The sequence below is a fragment of the Lithobates pipiens genome, unplaced genomic scaffold (genome assembly GCF_037356315.1).
Source record: "Lithobates pipiens isolate NorthernLeopardFrog02 unplaced genomic scaffold, aLitPip1_a1.2 Scaffold_13, whole genome shotgun sequence".
Taxonomy (NCBI): Eukaryota; Metazoa; Chordata; class Amphibia; order Anura; family Ranidae; genus Lithobates; species Lithobates pipiens.
Window position 1 is genome coordinate 177,038,990 of NW_027507718.1, and position 16,078 is coordinate 177,055,067.

General features: G+C 43.9%; 1 protein-coding gene across 5 annotated transcripts in view; it reads left to right on the top strand.

Annotated features, from left to right (window-relative positions):
- SSBP4 (single stranded DNA binding protein 4) overlaps positions 1–16,078 on the top strand; it is a 660,119-nt gene that overhangs the window by 508,249 nt on the left and 135,792 nt on the right. The gene's annotated exons all lie outside the window — the stretch shown is intronic.

A 16,078-nucleotide genomic window follows, 5' to 3' on the forward strand; every position in this document is an offset into this window, starting at 1 on the left:
TTCCACGGGCATGTGCAATTTTGAAGAGTGACGTGTTAGGTATCTATTTACTCAGCATAACTTCATCTTTCACTTTATGCAAAAATTGGGCTAACTTTACTGTTTTTTTTTTTTTAAGCACAAAACTGTTTTTTTCCCTAAAAAAAACGCGTTCGAAAAATTGCTGCACAAATACCGTGTGAGATAAAAATTTGCAACGACCACCATTGTATTCTCCAGGGTCTTTGCTAAAAAAAAATATATCATGTTTTGGGGTTCTATGTAATTTTCTAGCAAATAAATGATGATTTTTACATGTAGGAGAGAAATGTCAGAATTGTCCTGGGTGCTCTAGAACGCCTGATGGCGCTCCCTGCATTTTGAGCCTCTGTATGTGGCCACACTGTGTAAAAATCTCACACACGTGGTATCGCCATACTCGGAAGTAATAGCAGAATGTGTTTTGGGGTGTAATTTGTGGTATGCATATGCTGTGTGTGAGAAATAAACTGATAATATGACAATTTTGTGGAAAAAAAAAAAGGAAAAAAAACTTGATTTTGTAAAGAATTGTGGGAAAAAATGACAACTTCAAAAAACTCATCATGCCTCTTACTAAATACCTTGGAATGTCTTCTTTCCAAAAAGGGGTCATTTGGGGGGTATTTGTAATTTTATGGCATGTTAGGGTCTCAAGAATTGAAATAGGCTGTCATTACTTCAGGTGTGATCAATTTTCAGACATTGGCACCATAGCTTGTGGACTCTATAACTTTCACAAAGACCAAATAATATCCACCAATTTGTACTTATTTTTACCAAAGATATGTAGTGGTATAAGTTTTGGCCAAAATTTATGAAGAAAAATTACTAATCTGCTAAATTTTATAGCAGAAACGAAGAAAAATTAATCTGTCTTTTTTCTTTTATAGCACAAAAAAAAAAAAACCGAGAGGTGATTAAATAACACCAAAAGAAAGCTCTATTTGTGTGAAAAAAAGGACAAAAATTTCATATGGGTACAGTGTTGCATGACTGAGTAATTGTTATTCAAAATGTGAGAGCACCAAAAGCTGAAAATTGGTCTGGTTATTAAGGGTGTTTAAGTGCCCAGTGGTCAAGTGGTTAAAACAAACAGCGTCGTATATACCAAAAACCTAGAGCAGCTCACCGAGCTTCCAGGGATACTTCCTGAGCATGATGATGTCAAGATGTGTAGCTTTGTGGGCTCATTGAGGATAGGGACCAATGTGAGTGAGCAATGTACAGGGATTGTAGACACTCACTCAGGTTGAACTGGATGGACTGTTGTCTTTATTCAACCTTACTAACTATGAAACTATGAAGCTCCGTCCAACCCGTTGCGCCATAAGTTATGTCTTGTTTATACTTACGTCAGTGCATACAAATTGTTTTAATGAATCAGCCTGCCAGGTTTTATGCTATGTGGATCATATCTCCTTTTTTCTCTGACATGAACGGATTCATTCATTGGATGGAAATGGTCATTGTCATACCCACATTGAGCATTGTAACTTCTCAATAATATGAGGGTCATGCTTTTTTGGTAAGCCTCCTGTTGTTTCTTTTATGGTGGTGGGAAAAATATCCAGCTGAGATTCTTCACATCACTATTTGGATTTTACTTTTGGAATTTCATTATGAAATGCAGATTTTCACTGTTGGAAATTGGTGGATACAGTGTGACTCATTGAAATAATAATAGGCATGGACTCATTATTATTGTGTTTATTTTCATAATGTTTATTTATTACTTTTTCCACATCTGGTAAATGTTTTATTATGTGAAGCACAGCACAGTTTGTATATATATGATGTACATATACTGTATATATATATATATATACATATACTGTATATATATATATATATATATATATATATATATATATATATATATATATATATATATATATATATATATATATATATATATATATATATATATATATATATATATATGTATATATATATATATATATATATATATATATGTATATATATATATATATGTGTATATATATATATATATATATATATGTTACCTTGCTGCATGCATGCAGTGATTCCTGTACTGACTCCGACTCCTGAAACCCCTCCTCACAGAGTAGTCAGGCTCTGTGAAATGTGTGACAAGGCAATGCCTACTCATAGGGCATAGTCAATATGTGGCACAGAATTCAAGGACGTCACTGTGTAGCAATCATTACCAAGTAAATTTACAGACATCAATCATATTTGAAAAGCAATGTGGAAATTTATATATGATTTGATCACCATAGATACACTTTAGATGAATGTAGACAATACATCATACTCATTATTAGAGATAACTTGTAATATTTCCACATACATGCACTATAACAAAACTCGTTAATGTGTCCAAGTAAATTGCAGCACCAGCATTTAACAGAAAAGAGCAGAACAGTTCTTTACCCTCTGTAATGACACTGTTATTGCAGGCCTGTGTTTGCAAACCATAGCATGTGTGTTCAGTCAACTACTAAAAACTAACCCTATACTATAAATCTTAACCTAATTCAGTAAAAAGAATGTAAAGGTATATGTTTTTTTTTTTTAATACCAAACATTATCATACTTACCTGCTCTGTGGAAAAATGATTTGCTTCGAACAGTAAACGGCCTTGAAAAGGGAACATGGCTGTTGATTGTTTCTGTTTTCTTGGAATTTATAATGCTATGCATTTTCAATAGTTTTAAATGCTTGTATAAGTCTAGAACAGTGGATAGACAGTGTGGTACTAAGTGGTATAAAACTCGTGAAAAGCATGTACTATGTCTAAACACAACAGTCAAAACAACATGGCTACAGTCATAAAAGTAAGACCCCTTTCACATTGCCAGCGTTTTTCAGAAAAAAAGCTGCTTAATGGACTTTCACACTGGAGCGGTGCACTGGCAGGGCATCACAAAAAGTCCTGCCAGCAGCTTCTTTGGAGCGGTGAACTCATCGCTGCTCACCATTGAACTCAATGGGTCAGTGCTACGAAACCACCGGCAAAACGCCGCTCTGGCAGCATTTTGCGGGCGAATTTAACCCCTTTTCGGCCGCTAGTGGGGGGTTAAAACCGGCTCGCTAGCGGCCGAATTTCGCCGCTAAAATGACGGTAAAGTGGAGCTTAAAATAGCGCTGCTTTACCACCGACGCCCTCCGCAGGCTCAGTGTGAAAGGGCACTAACTTGCTGTGGTCAAAAGCATTTTGACTCTGACCTGTACCATGTAGTACCACATAGCCATCACAGGTTTCTCAAGCTGTAATTGGTTAATTACCAAAAGTAAATCTTTGCTACTAGTCCAAATAAGTATCAAAGGTTCGTCCTTTCATACTTTTAATAACATTTATTTATTACAACAAATTTTTGATATGAAAAAGTAGTCCTATATAGCTGCAGAGTAGGCATCATCTCGTACCAAATCATATGTTTAGATTTCCTGCAAGGCTATCTGATCTCTACATTCCTCTTCCTGTGGCAAATAATGTTTGCCCCATTCCACATTGCAGTGTTCACTGTCTGAGCAATATTTCACTACGCTTAAACTTACCTGGGGAAGGGGTGCAAGGAAGCATGCATAGCCATATTAGGAAAAAACAATGCAAATATGAAATGCATAGTTTAAAGCGGAGTTTCACCCAAAAGTGGAACTTCCGCTTTAAAGCATTCTGAACCCTTGACATGCCACATTTGGGGGGTGGGGGGGGGGGGGTCAGGTATCTAGTTTCACAGGTACCTACTCCCACTTCTGCTCTGGTCTGCTTAGGCGACTCCTCCTCTCCCCCTAGGTGGCCCCTCCTTCCCAGCAATCTTCTGGGACACGTCACGGGTCCCAGAAGATTGCCCGACCACTCAGGACATGCAGCGCGACTCATGCATGCACAGTGCACACACAGCTTTGAAGTTGCAAGCTGCCACACCCGGGTGCTCGCAGTAGTGATGCCGGTGCTGCAGAGAGGCGGGGGAGAGAAGCAAGGCTTTGGACGGCCGCATCACTGGACCATGGGACAGGTGAGTGTGTGTTTATAGAAAGTCAGCAGCTACACTTTTTGTAGCTGCTGACTTTTAATAAACACAAAAAACAGGTGGAACTCTGCTTTAAAGTACAACTAATGCCGCATACACAGGACCGGACATTCCAGCAGAAAGGGTCTGACAGTCTTCCCGATGGAGTTCCGACCAAACGGGCTTGCCCACACAAGACCAAAGTCCGTTCGTTTTGAACTTGATGACGTACGACGGAAGTTCAATAGCCATTCAATAGCTTCCCTTGCGTCCTATTTGGTCCGTCGTACCAGCATACAGACGAATGGTAGAAATTGATTCTGTCGGACAGATTTGAAACATATTCTATTTCTAGGTCAGTCTGAATTTTTGAAGAAAAAAGTCAGATGAAGCCCATGCGCAATCGTAATATCCGACGGAATGATTCCGTCGGCCCTTTTCTGCCGGAAAGTCCTGTTGTGTGTACGCGGCATGAAGGCTCCCGTATGAACAAGTCTCAAATGTTATTTTTATGTGATGCACAAGCCTCCTAAAGTAAACATAAAAACTTCCTTTACCTCCCCTGACTGAGCCAAATTATCCTATTATTGTGTTTCACACTGTCCCCTTCCCGACACTGCAGCTCACATTGGGAGGATTTCAGCAACAGAGGCAGTGCTGCCAATCCAGAAAGCAGTGGGCAGGACTGGGTGCTACAGGCTTTTGAATCAGCAGTGACAATACTGACAAACATGACCCTGCAACATCTTCTCATACCACTGTAGTGCAAGCAGGCACAGCCTACATGAAAGTGGCGACTCTGCTCTGAATTCTGGAGTGGTGCAGCATAGTTGCCATCCCATCACATGAAGCTGTATGGGATGGACTTCACTGGCAGGCTCAACGAGTATTTGTGTGACTTTGCAGAGAAAACTGTAAGTGCACTTAAAATTAAGTCCTGCAGCACATATTTATTTGTAATGGTCGGCCATAGTTCTTCTTTAAACTTTTGGAAAAGAGCAATATAATAACACATATAGAATTTTGCCTTACAAAAGAGTATTTTTAATCAGGTATAAAAATACACTGTGAATCAGTATTTAGTATATATCATTTTATTTTGTCTGTGTCTATGTGCAAGCTGATATGTTTCCCCTATACAAGTACCTGGGCCTCTTCTTCCATCTAATTTATTTTTTCCAGCTCCATTCAGCAGTGCAGCTGGCCATAAATCTCAGCCGTGAAGACTGGGGGGGTGGGGGAATCGCTGCTAGTATTCCCTCAGATTTTGCTCTCTCTCCTTCTGTATACAGAAACCATTCTCTTTAATTGTTAACAGCTTCTGAAGCAGCCAGGAAGAAAAGCAGGCTCAAAGAACTGTACTTCATCTGTCGTTGCTTTGACATGCACACTGTATTCTCATAAATATACTGAGTTTAGGTTCAGGTTGTCGGGGTCTTAAGGTGCCCACAAATCTCAGAGGGCACTCGGGCATGCATAATCAGATTTTCACCACCATGGCTCAGGAGCAGCTCCTTAAATATCATCATTTGGCTTGGTCACACATTGATGTTGAGGTCAACGGACATGATCTGTTGCGTCTCCAGACTGCAGCCAGAAAATGGGGTTGGGTTAAGGGTGCCACCTCATCCCTTTAAAACCGAACACATATGAATTACACAGGTACTGCGGCTTATTAAAGTGGTAATTAAACTCACTCGGTGACTTATCTGCATTAAATTAGCCTCAGAACCTGTGTAATTCACATGCATTTGGGTTTAAAGGGATGAGGGGACAACCCTCGGTTGGGTGTCCCCCATAAAGAGAGATCCTTGCCCAATCCAGCTCTCATTTCATGTCCGAGTAGTTTCCAACTGGCAGAGAAAAGTGTTGACTATTTTTAAAATTGTGCTAATGCACTCCCATTAATATGTTTGTCAGTTTACACCATAAAAAATGCAACAAATGGGAGACAGTAGGTTTACTATGTATTAATCACTTTTATAGTGCTAGCCATTTCATCAGCACTGTACAAAATGAAAATGTGTAGCTACATCAACACTGTTGTAATAAGAAAAGGGTCATGAAACACAAGCAGTAAGGACCCAGCCCAGCAAAGCTTAAAATCTGAATAGATTTCAGTATCTAGATGGCACACGGTACATGACTCATGTTAGACGGGCACGCTGGAAGCCATCACGTGGATAGGAATATCTGTTTATGGCTATATGCTGCTTTGTCCCTCCTCTGTCTATGTTTTTTCCCCCAAAAAATGGGAGTGAAAAAGGAGAGACAAGGAGAGTAGGTAGAATGACATAGAACAGTTGTTCTCAATATCAGATTGTATTTCTGCACACACATCTCACCATAAACAGACACCATCAAGCATCTTAGAAAAGGGCACCAAGGTGTTTATTTCTCTCATAATTTCTCCATATGGCAGGCTTTACATGTGCAGAAAATATATTTTTGCACAGTATTTTTCTCTGTTGCTGTACTACTCTTCCCCATCCTTCATAGAGCAGAATACAGCAGTGTCACAATCTCTAAGGCCCCTTTCACACTGGGGCGGTGCAGGTGTCGGCGGTAAAGCGTCGCTATTGTTAGTGGCGATTTACCTTCATTTTAGCGGCGTATGCGGCTGCTAGCGGGGCGGTTTTAACCCCCGCTAGCGGTCGAAAAAGTGTTAAAACCGCCCGCATGCGCTGCCCCATTGATTTCAGTGGGTAGGAGCAGTTTAGGAGCGGTGAATATCCCCCGCTCCTTCACCGTTCCAAAGATGCGGCTAGCAGGACTTTTTTCACTGTCCTTCTAGCGCACCGTTCCTGGGTGAAAGACCTCCGGCTTTCACACTGGAGTGAAAGGGGCCGTTTTTTTCAGGTGCTACACAGGTGCTATTTTTAGCATTGTAGTGCCTGAAAACTGCCCCAGTGTGAAAGGGGCCTAATACAAATGAGATTGTGGGGGGGGGGAGAGTGTGAATGACAAAGCCGTAATAGTGTCTACAATTGCTGGCCAACGTTTTTATTCTTTAAAGACTTTACCAAGTTTACATTTTTGAAATTATAGAAAAAGTAATGTCAGAGTGTAATATTTTTAGGTGTTTAACCACTTCAGCCCTGGAAGGATTTACCCCCTTAATGACCAGACCATTTTTTGCGATACGGCACTGCGTCGCTTTAACTGACAATTGCGCGGTCGTGCGACACTGTACCCAAACAGAATTGATTTCCTTTTTTTTCCACAAATAGAGCTTTCATTTGCTGATATTTGATAACCTCTGTGGGTTTTATTTTTTATGCTATAAACAAAAAAGTGCCAATTTTGAAAAAAAAAACATTTCCAAAAGAAAAATGGGGAAAAAAATGTATTAATCAATTTAGGCCAATTTGTATTCTGCTACATCTTTTTGGAAAAAAAAAATACCAATAAGCATATATTGAATGGTTTGCGCGAAAGTTATAGTGTCTACAAAATAGTGGATAGATTTATGGCATTTGTATTATTTATTTCTGTAGCACCGGCTCCTGAAGAACACGCGCTATGTGTTTTTGTCATTTAATATTCCTGGAACCGCAGTTTGGTTTTGGGTTCATTTATACAAAATGTTGGTCTCAGTACCAGTCTAGCTGGATTGCATTGTGTTCTGCTTGACCATAGGTGGCGCTGTCATCTCTAGCAGGTGCGAGAACGCAGTCCATTTAGGTGCATTGAATGCCAATTCTTTCTCGGGAGCAGCCTAGTGGAAGTGTCCTCTTGCTGTGCCTTCTGGGAGAGGGTACTTAAGGTGCTGACGTCACGTGCTTCAGGGTTCCGGTCCAGAAGTGCTTTCTGTCTGTTTGGTCCTGGTCCTCCTGACTAGCCCCCAGGGCTCTCATGGCCACCCAATTCCGAGTCTCGGGGCTGGCTGGCCCGAGGCAAAGTAACTGGAAGGAGGAATCGGAGGTGGTCCGGTGCCGTCTCGGTTTGTGGAGAGGCCCAGTAACTGGAGAAGCATCCAGGGGAGGACTCTTTGGGGGAAGGCCACGCAAAAGGCTGGCTTCTCAGAAGGAGCCTGGAGGCTTAGTTGAAAGACCCCAAGCGAATCTGGTCTTGTAGGGTATCGCCGGACCGGCTGCAAGATACTGGTACCGTTCTCTAAGTTTGTCTACATCCTTCAGTTATTCAAGTGTTCTACAACAAGTCTGTGGCAGAGACTTTATTCAGGTGTCCTATAGCAAATCTGTGGCAGAGACTTTGCTTTGTTTGAGCACTCTATTGGCTGCTAGGCCTTGTGAGAGAAGGACTATTCGATAAGGGTGAGGATCCAGTTGTGAATGGCTATTCTGTGGATTTCCTAATGTGAGAGACTTTTCTATTTGACTAAGTTCCAAGAGTACCTGGACTTTCTACCTAAACCCTCTAACCCTTTTAGAGAGACTGTGTTTTGTTTATTCCTCTTTTGCAAATAAAAATCCCTCAAGTGGATCTGGTGTCAGTCTTTGCAGTTCTTGGGCCATCAACCTCGGGAAACCCCTAGACATACACGAGGTCAAGAAGGTAACGGTAAGCCCAATCAAATCAGCCGCTCCTTCGGGGATCAGTGCTACATTTTTCTTTTTTACTAGTAATGATTTTTACTAGATCAGTGATTTTTAGCGAAACTGCGACATTACGGCGGACATATCAGACACCTAACGGACATTTTTGACACTTTTTTGGGAACCAGTGGCATTACTACAGTAATCAGCGCTAAAAATATGCATTGTTATTGTACTAATGACATTGGTAGGGAAGGGATTAACATCAGGGGCAATCAAGGAGTTAACTCTGTTCCCTCACTATGTGTTCTAACTGTATAGGGAAAGAGCTCACTGGGACAACACACTAACCCGTCTTCCTGCATAGCAGAAAGACAAGATCTGTGTGATCTCCCCTCTCAGAACAGAGATTTGCCTTGTTTACACAGGCAGATGCCCGTTCTGTCACTGCAGGAAACGATCACTGGTGGCCGGTGGACATCAAGTCCGCCGGACCTGCTGGTTGGCTCCTCCACTGGCCAATGGAAGCGTGTGCGCGCCTACAGTTTGCTGTGTACAAACCCGACGTTCTTATAGTTTTTTGTTTATTATATAGGGAATCCATAACCCATGGGCAGTGAGGGGCCTAGGCTCAGGTTGCTAAGCTTATCCATCAGTTTGTGGGGGATTACTACATTGAAAGAAGAAATAAAATCAATAAATAACATTAGAACATAAGTGTTTGGGTGCTCAAGATGGATCAAGGCTGTATGCTAATAAAATTATATCGATAGCATCAGTCGATCTGCTTATTGGTAGGCCAACTAACATATAGTCAGATTAGTGGGGTTGCTAGCCTTAATATGTACAAGCCATTTAAAAGCACTTCCTAATTACAGGAGTCAAAGTAGCTGGGAGTAGTGATGGACGAACTTCCGACGGGACGTTTCGCGAAAGCGAAATGCGAACGGACCCAAACGTTCGCGAAACCGAACGTTCGCCGCGGGCCCCATTGACTTCAATGGGAGGCGAACTTTGCAAACCTTCATGTCGAATTTGCGGCCACGTGGTAATTATTAGGGGGTAAAACGTAGTCCCACCATCTGGACAATGACATAATACATGTATGAGGTGAATTTGGGATCGATAACTACAAGCATTTTTATTTTATTTGGGAAATTGTTCTAACAATTCAGGACTATGGAGCTAATGAAGGCAATGGAGGAGAGGGAAGGTCAGGGACCAGGGTAGGCAAAGAAGAGGGTGCAGGAGATGATCACCAGCAGCGTGACATACCGGAATGACACATGCACCGTGATAGAGGCATCTGACAGCAGCACCGTAATACAGAGCACTGACAGCAGCACCGTGACATACAGCGCTGACAGCAGCACCGTGACATACAGCGCTGACAGCAGCACCGTGACATACAGCGCTGACAGCAGCACCGTGACATACAGCGCTGACAGCAGCACCGTGACATACAGCGCTGACAGCAGCACCGTGACATACAGCACTGACAGCAGCACCGTAAGCAGCCCCAGGAGGAAGTCAGCACAGCACAGGGATGGTGTGATCCCCTCATAATAAGAACCCCCAGGAGGAAGTCAGCACAGCACAGGGATAGTGTGATCCCTTCATAATAAGAACCCCCAGGAGGAAGTCAGCACAGCACAGGGATATCATAAGCAGCCCCAGTAGAAATATGACACCGCTCAACCTCTTCAAAGAGGAGGGTAGGGGCATATAGTACGGTGTGCTTTTTTGGGTCAAGGAAGTGAGCAGACTGTACGTCAGTCCCTATACCGCTGAAGGACTGCTGCAGTATAGGGCAGCGGTCAGCAGTGGTGCACGTCAACCCTATCTATTGTGGACCGATAGCGGTCCTTACAGAACAGCAGACTGTACCGCACTCAAGCCTATGTACCGTAGCACCCTATACCAAGTTACCAGTCCTTATAAGAACTTTTGTGGAACAAGTGAGTTGTGAATGTTTAGCAGACTGCAGCAGAAGGGCAGCAGTCAAGTATAATATCCTTTCTATATTTGGAAGAAAGAATATTATACATGTACAAGCCTATTACTGTACCACTGATACCAGTCCTGAAAAGAACCTTTGTGGAACTAATAATAACAGCAAGTCTTTAAAATTACCCTCACTGCCTGACAACACTGCTTCCTTCCTGTCCCTATACAAATTGGCAAAAAAAGAGAACGATTAGTGGTTACTGGAACAGCTCTTTTGTGGACCTTGATAGTAACAGCTAATGATGATGATGATGATGATGATGATGAAAGACTAATCTGGCTGTCCCTGTAGCATACACCGTCCTTTCCCTTTCTCTAAACTAACAAAAGACACTCAGGCTGCTGCAAGAATCAGCAGCACAGCAAACCTATCAACACCTAACACCTATACCAGTCCTGAAAAGAACTTTTGTGTACCAAATAGCTAGTGGTTTATCTCTCCCTACTCCACACAGGAACCTGTCCCTATCATAACAGAAGAAAGAATGTAAAATGGCCACCGGATCGGGTGTATTTATAGGTTAGGGGGAATGTCCAAGTGTCCATGTGCTGTCATGTCTCAATTGGCTGTCCTGTATCACATGATAAACGTGTCACCAAAGGTTAAAGTTCTTGTATACATTAAACACGTAAGTCCGCCGCGGCGAACGACGGAAAAAGGCGTTCGAACGTGCGGACCGCGAATGTCGGAAATTCGCCGCGAAACGACCGCCGGGCGAAACGTTCGTCCATCACTAGCTGGGAGATAATCATTCAGATAATTCACTGCTGATTTTTTTTGGGGTACAGCAACAATACTAGTGGACTTAAAACAGGCAGGGACTTGTTGTGACAACAGATTAAAAAATGTTGGTAACAACCTCTGCTAACTGATCAGCACATACTTCAGCTTATAGCCTGACTCCCCATCTGGTACCACAGCCTTGATCATGTCACTCTTCTCCCTTAAAGATCTCACCTCGTATGGCTGTAATACAGTTGTAATATGGCTATGTGATCCTCCAAAGGTTCTTTATTGAGGGAAGTTCTGATCAACAAAATGGGCAAAAATGGTTTTGGGTATCAGGATGTATAAACTAGTTTTAATCTGTTATTATTTTAATTTTTTTTCCACATGCTACGAGGATTATTGTTCTCAATATGGCATTCAATGCAATATTTATGTTTTTGTGTAGTCTCTCTAATATTCCACTTTAGTTCTCCCGAGTTTCCCTGTGGGTGTTAAAGACAGCGTCTCATTTTCTGTGCACAGCCCACAGTCATCCACTCATGACTTTTGTTTGGAAACACCTTGATGGTTTTAGTGGTTAGCATAGCATATGCCAAAACAAATGAGGCATATTCACCAATAGAAAACGCATATGGAAAATAAGATAGGAGACTGCCTTGGACACCCTAAGCATGTTACTAGGGATAAGAGTACTCATCTACCCCGGGAAAAAACCTAGGCCACAAACTGAGAAGAATCACCCCCTTTTTCTGTGGCAAATAAAAGTTGCTTTGTTACTTCAGGCTTTGGACACTAAGGCCAAACCCAACCCAGAAACCCAGTATACACTGCAAAGCCTGGGCCCCTAAACCTTTCAAACCTCCAGACAAACCCCTTCCAAAGTGGGAGGATGTCTGTTAGTATTTGCAGAGATTTGGACAGACAGCACCTCAGGTTCATAAGGACAGGGGCAGTTTCAATGGCCAACCAACTTACTGGACTAAAATGCTAGCTAACGATAAGCCAGTCATCTTAGACCTGGTGCCTGTGCAGCAGCCTGTGTGATCAACCCAAACCCCCCACCTTGTTTCCTGTCCTTTCATGTCTGGACATAGTTCAAATGGTGAGTGTCTACCTCAAAGCCACTTTTTTCATTAAAAAGAATGAATATTTTTTTTGCCATTCATGATGGTCTCGATAAAGGGAGGTGGCTCAAACAAATCATCATTCAAGGTTTTAAAGATTTGGTTCCACATTTTCCTATCAAGCTACTATATCTGTCAGTGCTTCTAGGTTTGAGCCATAAATGTTTAGGCCTTTTCTAATGCCAGCTTTTGGTGTAACTTGTAAGGTCCTTTAGGCAGCAATCTGAGCTGCAGGTAGTCTCTGTTTGTTTAAAGTTAGGCATGTTATTGTTTTGTTTGCTGTATTGCCTTCCCCTCAGTTGGCTATTTCTTGATGTCCCAATTGTCTCTGAGCCGGGTTCAGGCATGTACTGGCCATCGGTACTACTGGGAGCTTCCCGGTGGGCCGATGGCTCAGTGGGCTGTTTTTTATGCAGAGTTCGGTGGCAGCAGGAGTGTGGCAGCAAACAGTGGCAGGGATTCAGGGAAGGTGGCCAGCGAGATGGGCAGTTAGATGTGAGAGCCCAGGAGGGAGAAGAGCTCCACCCCCTCCCTGAGCACCGAAGAGGTGAACAGGAGCGGGCGCGGTCACCCCGGCGCTCCCAGAACCTCGATTCCTCCACCTCTTCTCTGCTCCTAGAACCGTGCTGCCCGGTCTGGAGGACAGGCTGACTGGGGGCCCGGAGGAAGAGAACATGCGGGAGGCAGAGGCTGCCAAGGAGCCGCCGGAAGGGGTAGAGCAGCGAGAGCACCCCCAGATCAAGAGGGAGACTTGGCACTGCCACTGCTAACCATGAGGTACCCGACATCCTACACATACATGCCCCCACACTGAGAACGGGGAGAGGAACAGAGGAGGGACTGCCCCCTCTTTCAGCCACCCTGACTTTCAGCCCCCCCTGTCTATCAGTCCCCCTGTCTCTCAGCCCCCCCATCTCTCAGTCCTCCCCCTCTGTCTCTCAGACCCTCCTCTGTCTCCCAGTCCCCCCTCTTTCAGCCCCATCTCTTTCTCTCAGCCTCCCTGTCTCTCAGTCCCCTCCTCTGTCTCTCAGACCCCCTTCTGTCTCTCAGCCCCCCTCTGTCTCTCAGCCCCCCTCTGTCTTTCAGCTCCCCTCTATCTCTCAGATCCCCCTCTATCTCTCAGACCCCCTCTGTCTCTCAGGCCCCCCTGTCTCTCAGCTCTCCCCCTGCCTCTCTGCCCTCTCTGTCTCTCAGCCCTCCCTCTGTCTCTCAGCCCCCTGTCTCTCAGCCCCCCTCTTTCTCTCAGCCCCCCTCTCTGTCTCTCAGCCCCCTCCTCTCTCTCCCCCTCTCTCTCATTCACTCCCTGACTCTTACACTCACTCCCTCTCTCTTACACTCACCCCCTCTCTCTTAAACTCAACCCCTCTCTCTCTCACCCACCCCCCCTCACCCCCTTTCCCTCAATCCCCCCTTCTCACTCCCACCTCTCTCTCTCTCACTCCCTCTCTCTCACCCTCTCATGATATACAATAATGGATGTGGGGGCCTTTTGTTGGGCATGATTTTTTATTTTTTTTAAGGGGGAGGGGGTAGGGGGACAGCATTTTATTGAATTAAAGTGGGTCGGTCTGGATGAAGTCCAGAGCTAAATTTTTGTCCCAGTCCAGGCCAGTTTCACACAGTTGCGATGCTTAACACCGCATGTAATTCGCACAGAAATCACAGCACATTCCTGTGCAAATGACATGTGGTCTTTATTTGGTGTGATTTGAGCCATGGATTTAACTGGTGCAGGGACAGTTGGGCCAAACAATTGCTAGCCATGCTAGACATGGCTATGTTATGCAACAAGGGCGTGGACACAACTACTGCTATGCGAGATAGGGGGGATTGCAGAGCAGCTGGTGATTGAGAGCACATTGGCCACTGCAAAGATTGGCCCCCTCCAAACAGAAGGACTAGATAAGGGCGTATGCATGGCAGATGTGTCGTCCACGGCCCAACAGTTGAATACTGTCAAGTGTCAAGGTGACAATGTAACTAATGTTGACTAATGTTGACTTGCAGAGGCTTATTGTTGTTGAGTTAGAGGGGGTGAGAGTGAGACATACATCTGACAGTGTTCCAGGTAAGTACCAGGCTGTGAGGATGGAGGCCTCTTTAAATGTTTCAACCTCTCAAGCTACAGTGAATGAGCCCCTCCCAATATGCAGGTCTTGCATATTGATATGAAGTGAATTGAAATAACAAGTATGCTATGGAAATACTGGAAGTGGTAAAAGTGCATTCGCTGAACACTTGGGTGTCTGCACGGCAGTCAGACATAGTGGTACTGTGTAGTATCAATGGGCAGAGCCAGGTAGTACTAGTTGTTCTGGGTTACTATAATCATGAGTGGAATTGGTTGGTACAATGTTTACTAACAATATGGCAGCTGATCTCACAGTTCCCTTTGAGGGTGCTTCCAAATACTATTGAATATAGAAGCCTTTAAGGAGAGCTGTTAGAGATATCGGAGGTCTCTCCCCCTGTTGTGATGATAGACACACCTGCTAGTGCGATCTGAGGTGCAGCTAAGCAGAGGTTTGTAAATGACGCAGATACTGCCTCACCTGCTAGACGTAATAAGAAGGAAGGGCCGGACATGGACATGGCAAAAACAGAGATTCTGTCTGTTACCCACAAAGAGGTAACAGTTAAAGTACCTGGAGATGCTCTAAAATATAGTACTGATGGTATTAGATTGTGATACTGGAAGTGTGATCAGTAAATGATGGGTACCGGTGACTGTGACATTGAAATGTGTAAACCAGTTTGGAATACGGCATTAAGCAATGGGTTATGCGTTGCTCAGTGTCAGTTGTTAGGACAACTGCCCTCAGAAACAGGATATGGAGAGGAATAATGAATTGGTAAATGAGCATGCTAGATCTCTGGGGATTTGATTGTCAAGGGTAACTGCAAAAGAATTGGTAAACCTAAAATACCTACTGTGATGGTTAAAATGTGTACCAGTAAGGGAAAAGGTGGTTCCTCACCAGGCGTAGTGTCAGAAGTAGGTTCCCTACAGAACCCAGGAAGTGAGTTGGAAGGAAGTAGAAGGAAGGCAGAGGGGCCCCAGAAAAGAAATGTACCCCAAGGATAAAGGGAAAAGGCAGCTGACAGCTGGTGCAGAGGTGCCTTAATCAAGAATTCGGGCTGGTGTGTTCTGCCCCCTACTGGGTCAAAACAAGGTGGGGGATATGTGAAAGGACGAGACTCTGTCACTACAAAGGAGGTCAGTTAAAGCATTGGTTCTCAACCTCAGTCCTCAAGTACCCCCAACAGGCCATGTTTTGAGCATTTCTCTTAGATAAAATAGCTGTCCAAAATACCAAGCCATTGACTCTGATTTAAAGCACCTGTGCAAGATAAAGGAAAACCTGCAAACATGGCCTGTTGGAGGTACTTGAGGACTGAGGTTGAGAACCACTGAGTTAAAGGACACAGGGTGTACACATTGGCTCCATACAGGACTACAGAGTGTAACTGTGGAGTGGAAAAAACAGATTTTGCAGCTTTGTCCAGGTTTTCGATTTACCTGGATGGGGCTCTGTAGTTTGAGATTCCATAGTGTCTTGGGTGGGACGGAATCTCCAATACTGTGTCCAGGTTTTGTGGATGACCAGCAGGGTGTGGGCTCAGGTGCACATTGGCCTTATAATGAAGGTACAGGAAAACCTCAGGGCTCCCAGTTAGAGACTGCTCCATCCAACAGA